The sequence below is a fragment of the Tachypleus tridentatus genome, chromosome 7, assembly GCF_004210375.1.
Source record: "Tachypleus tridentatus isolate NWPU-2018 chromosome 7, ASM421037v1, whole genome shotgun sequence".
In the NCBI taxonomy this organism is placed as follows: domain Eukaryota; kingdom Metazoa; phylum Arthropoda; class Merostomata; order Xiphosura; family Limulidae; genus Tachypleus; species Tachypleus tridentatus.
The window spans coordinates 68,878,585-68,887,633 of NC_134831.1; the positions used below are offsets into that span (position 1 = coordinate 68,878,585).

Sequence of the window (9,049 nt, forward strand, 5' to 3'; positions counted from 1 at the left end):
TTCTTTATTTTTATATGAGATATTTTTATTTATATTTCTTAAAGTACATACAACTTCCATTCCAGAAACCATTCAAGTGGATAAGATGTAATACATTAAGTTTTAAAATATATTCATCAATATTGTTTTCAATATATTTTGAAATATTATACTTATTACATTTTGTGGCTATTCTGTATTTAGATCTTTTATCGAATATTTCACGTAATATTTTATCTTTTGTAATTTTCAACATACCAGTAACAATATGTTTATGAAAAGTATCAATAAATAAACTATGTTCACACTCACAAGATAAGTTATTAACTTCATCTACGTTTAGATTAATGAAAAAGTTTTATAATTATGTAGTAATGGACCAATTAGAACTTCGTATTTACAGCTGACGATAGGCTTTAAGTTTTTACAAGGAAAAATATTATTACTTATAGATTGATGAATAATTTTAGAAATCTGCAAATCATTGAATATTTTATGTATAATGTTAATTATCAAATATGAAGGTTTGAACTGTGGTTTCTCTTTTTCAAAACTTGATAAATCATTTACTTTTAATCGACATATTATATTATAACTATTAACGTTTTGCATGATCGTTTCTAAAATCAAAATTTTTTATTACATTAAGTAATGCTCTTACTTTAGGAAGATTAAGTTGATAAATCTTTGTAAAAAATAATTTACATACACAAATACTAGAATAAAAAATATTATCCAAATAACTACTAAATTCTGTAAAGTCAACTCATTTTAATTTATTATTTCCTTTATCTCTAGTTTTCCTATTTTTATGAAAGTTATCTATAAAAAATCAATACAATAATCATTACTCAAATTCAAAGCAGTAGAATTATTAAAATATTGGTTTAATCCATAATGGTATAATGTTCTTAATTTCAAAATGTAGAAATTTTCTCGTTGAAATCTATTGGTGTCTTCATAAACAATTTCTAATATAGTTATATTAACAGAGGTAAGGAGTGAATCCTGTAATGTTTTAATTCTATAGAATTCAGTAAATTGTTTTTAACTTGAGATCTATGTAAATTTATACGTATATGTAATGGATTAGAAGTTTGACCCACATATTCCGTATTACATTTACTACGTGTTAATAGATAAATTACATTTTTTTATTTTACAAAATGAATTTGTGTAAGTAATAGAGTGAAAAGTATTCAAAACAGGACATGTGGGATATCTTCTACTATTACATTTTATAATATTTGTAGCAATATAATTACTATAATAAGCTCGCTAGACTAAATTATAGTTTCACAATATGTCATTAGTTAAGGCTATTACACTTAACTCATAAAGATATTACTCATAAGTTGTTAATGGTGATTACACTAGTCTTGTAAATTTGTTTTGATCTGATTTATAGTGTAAACCTGCCACAGTACCAAAATGCTGTTTCTTTTATTATTAATCCACTATTTACTGTTAAAATAAATATATTGTTTTCGTTTTAACGTCGTCCTTCTCAAGACTCTCAATTACTTTTTGGCTCAAATATCTGACGCTTGGATTTACGAACGACGAGGTCAGACATAGAAATTTCATGTGGTTTATATTGGATCTATATCGGACATCACAGACTTTCTGTATCATGTGGAATACATGTTACTCTATAATTGCACGACTTTCTATTATTCTATCAACTTTTTTTATAGAGAGATCTGAAATTTGGTAAATTGACGTATGTAAACGTCTTTACGATTCAAGTAGCGACCACAGGTACTTGACAGAATTCAAAATCACCACAATAAGTGACTGATTTTAAAAGGATAGAAAATGACCGGTAAGCTGGAATAAAATGATAACAGAAACTGCGTAGACAGAAGAATACAGACGCCAAATCTTTAAAATGTTTTCTACTTGTTATGTTGCGTAGATACGCGAAGTAATCACAGCGCCCAGTAAAAGGTTTACTGTTTTACAGATAAAAAAGGAAGAGGTGTCTGAAAAAACCTTACGGTTGTCCGTCTATGACGTCGATAAGAGAAAAGTTCGGCATTCTTTAGGTCACGTGCGCGTTCCATTAGGAAAGCTTGACCTCCATAGCAACGAAGTTATTTGGAGAGAACTAGATCACGTTTCTCAGGTGAGCATTACTATGAAATTAATTAAATTTTGTCATTATTATTTCGATGTGTTACTGTCAATATAAGTTCAATTGTAACGGTTAATTTATCACTGAATATATGTATATATATATATATTTGCCTGAAGTGTTGTGAACACTTCACAGATAAAACGCTTCACAGAATATCTGCAGATCTATTTTGTGTCGAGGAGTGCTACAAATATTGAGTGGTGATACGTGCGTGTTTGTGTACCTCGGTAACTAGTTTCATATTAGCTTTAATCTTTAATTTTATTTCATGTCAATCACGATCACGAGGAGTTTGTTTTCCTATCTTGTTTAAAGACAAGCACAAAGCTACACAGTGAGCTGCAGACTAACCACGAGTATCGAAACCAGGTTTCCAGCGTTTTAAGTCCACAGACATACCGCTGTGCCACTGGGGGGCGTCGAAATAAGTGGATGTTGATAGATTTTATGAAATCCTACGTCATTCTTCGCTAAAAATAGACACGTGTTCACTTACATATTTAGATTTTTCAAATGTTTTTTCAAGAAATGATAAAAAACTTCACGAAACAGTGTGTTATTCGCCTCCCAAAAGATAGCCACATTGTTATATGGCAAAAATACAAAATTGGTTTCCAATTTATATGAGGCTTAACTTTGTTTAAATGTCTATAAGATTTATTACTCAATGACTAACGCATCAAGTTAGGTGTAAATTCAATTTCATTGTTTAATTTTGATTATTACTTTAATCACCTTGGCAATAAAAATAGATAAACATTTATATTTTATCTCCAGGAAATAATATAAAGCTTTTTATTCCAACCAAGGTTTCCTCAATACGGCTTTATCAGGGCTAGAAGTACAAGAAGTACAGCCGCTGCACCAGGGTTTAACCATCAGTACTTATTGATACACAGGTTATGTCAGTGTTTAACCACAGTACTTATTGATACACAGGTTATGTCAATGTTTAACCACCAGTACTTATTGATACACAGGTTATGTCAATGTTTAACCACCAGTACTTATTGATACACAGGTTATGTCAGTGTTTAATCACCTGCGCTTATTGACACACAGGTTATGTCAGTGTATAACCACCTGTGCTTATTGATGTACAGGTTATGTCACTGTTTAACCACCAGTACTTATTGATGTACAGGTTATGTCAGTGTTTAACCACCTGTGCTTATTGATACACAGGTTATGTCAGTGTTTAACCACCTGTGCTTATTGATACACAGGTTATGTCAGTGTTTAATCACCTGCACTTATTGACACACAGGTTATGTCAGTGTTTAATCACCTATTAATAAAAAGACTGTACTTGTTTGCCCAGAGACCTTGTGATTATATAAATATCTGGTTGTATTAAACCAGCACTTGCGCGTCCATGACGCCATTTTTTATCTAATTATTTTGCTAAAATGCCTAAATGCCTTCGAAATTCTAAAACAAAAAATAACATTATGTTGCTTTAATCATCATTTGAACTTTAATTGTACTTTAACCATGAATCGTTAACGCTTCTCAATAAATTGCTTGTTTTTCTGACAGAATTCACATAACCTTAAAGTTGAAAATAAACTTACTTGAATGCAAGATTCCTGTTGCATACTGAACTGGTCTTTTAACGATTACATTCTACCGTGAAGACTGGAGAAATATTTGTTGGTTATAACAATGTAAACTTTCTTTTTTTTTTTCTCCCAATACACAGAGCTCCAGTTCGTTGGGAGAGATCCAAGTTAACTTGTCCTGTAGCCCTTTGAATAGTAGAATCAAAGTGGGAGTTGAAAGAATTCGAAACATCAGTGGAATAGAGAGCGGAGAGGCTGGTAATACATAGAATATTAAAGTATTTAGTAAACACAAAACGTGTTTCTATAATGATTTATATAAAAATAACATCGCAATGAGGTAAAACAAATTCTGATATAAAAAGAAAGTTGGAGAAATTACGGGCCATCCTAAAAGAATGAAATTGTAGTTTTATGTATTTCTTTTATGTATGTCTGGAGAGTAACGTTTGTTGAAATACAGTTTGGGTGCAACTAGTTTCACTCCTAAAAGAACATCTTTGTCACGTAAACAGATACAAAATATGGACAATTGTTTATTTGTTTCGAGGAGGAGTTGTATGGGAGCATATTTTCAAAATGCGTAACGATATGCCTCATAATGGATATTGAACTTTAAAATATAAAAAATCACTATAATATTCTTCAATCGTGGAAAATAAAATATTTCCATAACGACACTTATATTGGATTTTAAAATGCATGATGTCAGAAGATCACGTAGTTTCAAGAAGTCTTGATATAAAATGATAAAAACCTGATCAAACCGACCGCTTTCGGAAGGTGAACCTTTCTTCGTCAGGGGTAAAGTGGAAATGGTAGTGTAATCGAATCAGTGATACATATAAAGGAAGCTGAATGACGCCATGAAAGTCATCTGGACTTCCAAGAGTTGTATATTATATTTTTTCTCTATGTGCTGTTGTGTGTCTCATTTCTGGTACAATATAGCCGGCGACGAGAGCGTTACGTAAAAGGTGTTAGATGTATTTATGTGTTTAGATAACATAAAGGCGACACCTTTCTAAAACTTAGAAACAACTCTAGGTTTTCATTTTACATACACATACATTTAAAGGTATTGTAGTTTCATATAAAATATAATGAAAGTTTTCTCTATTAAAAACGTTTTATGCATTGTAATCGCAATTCACAATTAGTTTTAGAGGGCAGTAATAAAAAACCTGGGCATTTTCGGAAGGAGGACCTTCTTCCTTCGATTCAATTATGAATGTCTGCCTTTCAAAAGCTCTAGGGTTTCACGTTTCTTGTTTTGTGATTTATCTATTTTTGACCTTCCATAACTTCTTAGTATTGAGAGTATAATGGCAAACGTTCTGATACCAATCATTTTTATGTTAACTTTGTATATGTTTGTTTTCCAGGAGTTTTTGTGAAGGTTCAGTTGTTTCATGGACGCAAACTGATGAAGACAAAACGAACGATAATCTACCATACCACTAGTCACAATGGCGAGATAACAGTTAATGAACATTTCAACTTTGCTGTGTCCGGCCGGTACTTTGACTCCTGTAGTTTCGTTTTGACGGTGTTCTTAGCAGGCCTCTCCCCACTGGTGAAGGACGAGCCCCATGGAAAAGTTGTCATTGGACCATTTATGTACGCACGAGGAGAGCAGCTTCTTCATTGGCAAGAAATGCTAACAAACCCTCGAAACCAGGTTTTGAAGTGGCACAGTCTCGAACCTTTAGTTCTTGACTAGAGGTTATTGTATATTCAAAGCACTGTCACAAAGTGTGATTTAAAATGAATGTTTTGACTTTACTTTTTCTTTTCTGTTCTTAAAAAAAAGTCTAACAGTTGGAACTTTTGCTTTTGAATTGTATAATTCAGATTGTTGTTGAGTTTGATACTAATAGATACTGTTTAAGCTTTATTTTTAGCTCAATTTCAAAAAAAATATATCTGCCTTGGTGTATTTTTCTGATGGTATATCTAATATCCTCTAATTACGATCTCAGAAATAGATTCATGTGTACACATACAGATATATATTTATTTCACTCACAAAATCTGTTAAAAAACTACATTTATGCTATATAACTATTATACTGTGTATGATACAATTTAAATACGTTAACAAATCCTGAAAAATTCAATACACTACAGCTACATAATTTGCAGAAGTTATATACTTTATTATGGTTGCACTAAGTCTCAAACGAAGTAAAAAAAATAGATTCCGTTTGCAGGTTTTGCCATCTAATGAAGATAATGGAAACTATTTGATTAACAAATATACTTTATGTAAAAAAAAAGATAACAGACCATATACTTTTACTTATGAGAAATGTTATTTATCTAATTTTATTAAAAGGCTTTAATTTTATTATGTTCAGAATATTTGAAAGTTTATCTTAAATATTATGAAACTTACATTAATAAATTAATTGGTTTGTTTCATTTTATTTTTAAAAGCTCAGTAATTATACATATAAGTGGCCATGAATTTGAATAACCTGAAAAATGTTAGGAAATTTGAAAGGAGAAGGTGGGGGAGAAGTAGGGGGTATAAATGACCCCAGTATCAAGAAATGTAAAAATAAAATCCCTCCATATTTAGTTTTTATCTTAGAACCTGCGCTCACACAAACTACGCTACTTTCGCAATGCTTGTTTGTTTGTTTGTTTTTGAATTTCGCGCGAAGCTACACGAAAGTCATCTGCACTGGCCGTTTCTGATTTAACAGTATAGGATTAAAGAGAAATCAGCTAGTCATCACTACCCGCCGTCAACTCTTGAGTTACTCTTTTACCAACGAATAGTGGGATTGACCGTCACTTGTAACGCCCCCACAGCTGAAAGGGCGAATATGTTTGGTGTCACGGGGGTTTGGCAATGCCAATTATTCGCATATTTTTGGTCAGTCACACGTAGTAATAATTATGTAATTCATTACCTTTGATGAAAAGCTATCTCAAATGGCATTCTATAGATAAAAACATAAAATTATATCTATCTTCGAGATTTAATGTCTTTGATTCACGATCTTTTGTCGTTGTAGCATCTTGAAATTAATGTGTTTAGAAATTCTTATCAGCTTTTATAACCACATTACAAACTAAGATGGTGTTAGGCAACTAGAATTATGAGAAGAAAAGTATAGATATTAGCATTTTGTGTGCATGTGTGTGTAGGTCTAGAAAAACATGGAATACCACCTGGAGACCAGGCGTGGCCTCAGTGTCAAGCGTGTTTGGACAGCGAATCCAAGGGTTAGTGGTTCACTACCATTTTCTGCAAGTACGCTCTTTTGGTCTGTGAGTGTGGTGAAGTCTCATTGGTTTACTGGAAAGAGAAGTAGCTCAAGGATTGGTGGTTTAATTAGTTTCTTTCCTCTAGTCTATCAGTTCAAAATCATGTATTGTATAATTCTGAGTTATTAAAATTTGAGTTACTAGGAACTACCAAAGAGGTAATCCCTTAGCTCAGGTGATAGAGATGTGACGAGTCACATATTTAAATATGAACCAGCAAAACAAACATATTTCTTTAAACAACAACAACAAAGCAGTTGCGCAAAAAAAATATGAATTTCAAATCATATGACGAAATAAATTATTTTTGCAGTTGAGCAAATCCAAACGATTTAATAAAGAACTACTCCTGTCACAAGAGAGTTAACCTTTTATAAGTACACTACTAGAAACCCTGTTTCGATACCCGTGGTGGACACAGCACAGATAGCTCATTATGTAGTTTAGTGCTTAATTACAAATAATTAATCAATCAAGTGTTTATAATCAAATAGTCGGTGATAATTTTTACATTCAAATCATTTTCGTCATTATGTTTGAAAACTGAGATCAAACACAAATTATTCAATTAGTTTCCAGCTGCAAAAAAAAAAAAAAATTAATGAAACATTTCAGACTTTAGTTTATTTGCTTACGACTTTATAAAGTTTTCTGTTCTGATTGTAATTATTTGATTGGTTGATTCAACATTATATTCATTAAAAAAAGTAAAAGAAACTTGTTCAAATTAATTCCCTTATTACGCACCAACATTTCTTTAATTATCCTTAAAATATTAGGTTATATTAAAATCTTTATTATAGAGTTTGTTTTCGAACATTCGCACAAAATTACTCAAGGCTTATTTATCTGCGCTAGCCATCCTTCATTTTGAACTGAAAGGCTTGTGGAAAGACATTTATATGGTCAGAAGCACTTATCACCAACTCTTGAGCAACTTAGGATTTGACTGTAGCTGATATTCCCTCAAAGTGAGGAACGTGATTGTGAGATATCGTTACCAATGGCCCTCGAGTACAAAGGCCGGTTTCACTAAATATAGTTCTGGTTCATAAAATTATTATTATATAGTAAATGGTCATTTTAAATAAAATGGATACAGTTTCATCACCGAAGGTTGATGTTTAATGATAAGGTCACGTGGTTTACTTTCCGCCACAACTTTGTAATTATTATAGTCATTCTTTACTATAAATATTAACAGTTAATTTAATTCAATATTTTGGTTGTTTACAAAGTGTATTGCTTGTTTCTGATATGGTGAGCTTTTGTGTGTGTGTGTGTGTTTAGGGCAAGTTATATAAAGGTTGTGTGCGCTCTGTACGCTGAGGGAATCGAATTCCGAATTTTAGCGTTACAAGTTCGTGAAGTTACTATTCACCCAACGGCGGACATAAGTTTTTAAACTAAGGAAATGAAATATGTCGTTGTCAGTGTATGTATAACCTCTACTTGTTAAAATTTGTGTTTCTTGTGCACTTTAATTAACTTATACAAATGATTAATTAAATATTTCGATTAATTTAAAATTTATATTCCTTATCGAAATTGAGAAAATTACTGTTCAATTTCTATTAATGTCGTTTACGTTTTAATTTGTTAAATTAATGTAAAGTGCTGTCGCCTGACAGCTATTTTTAGAAGTATTTCTAATCACAAAAATGTTCACGTGCTGAAAGTAATCTTTATTATTACAAGTGAGTACATGATTTTCGTGAGGGTATTTTTTCTTGCACATATTGTTGGGAATATGGTTATTTTCAATCTTTGTTTTTCCTTAAAATGTAATATTGTTATTCCAAGTTGTACAGTAATCTGAAACGTTTTCCCAAAAATAGGAAGTACATGACACATTAAAAATACGAAGAAACGCTGTACAAACCAACTGGCAAGAGTCATTCAGATAAGGCTTAAGAATAATTTATCTATACCTTTATTATTTCTTTGTATGACATGCAGGTAATGAATAATTTGAATGAAAGGGGTAAATAGGTATTTATGGATGTCCTAATTAGGACTGTTGGGATATAGAAAAGATCTCTGGTGAAAACCTAACACCAACTCCATCACAATGTGTTTTGAATAAAAT

At 31.5% G+C, this 9,049-nt stretch overlaps 1 pseudogene across 1 annotated transcript in view; it reads left to right on the forward strand.

Annotated features, from left to right (window-relative positions):
- The window catches only part of LOC143255902 (synaptotagmin-15-like), a 58,135-nt pseudogene extending 52,533 nt beyond the window's left edge, over window positions 1–5,602 (forward strand). The window contains exons 6-8 of the transcript XR_013030920.1: window positions 1,946–2,107; window positions 3,822–3,939; window positions 5,067–5,602. The product of XR_013030920.1 is annotated as a synaptotagmin-15-like (transcript). The remainder of the gene's footprint in view (window positions 1–1,945; window positions 2,108–3,821; window positions 3,940–5,066) is intronic.
- The last annotated feature ends 3,447 nt before the right edge of the window (window positions 5,603–9,049 follow it).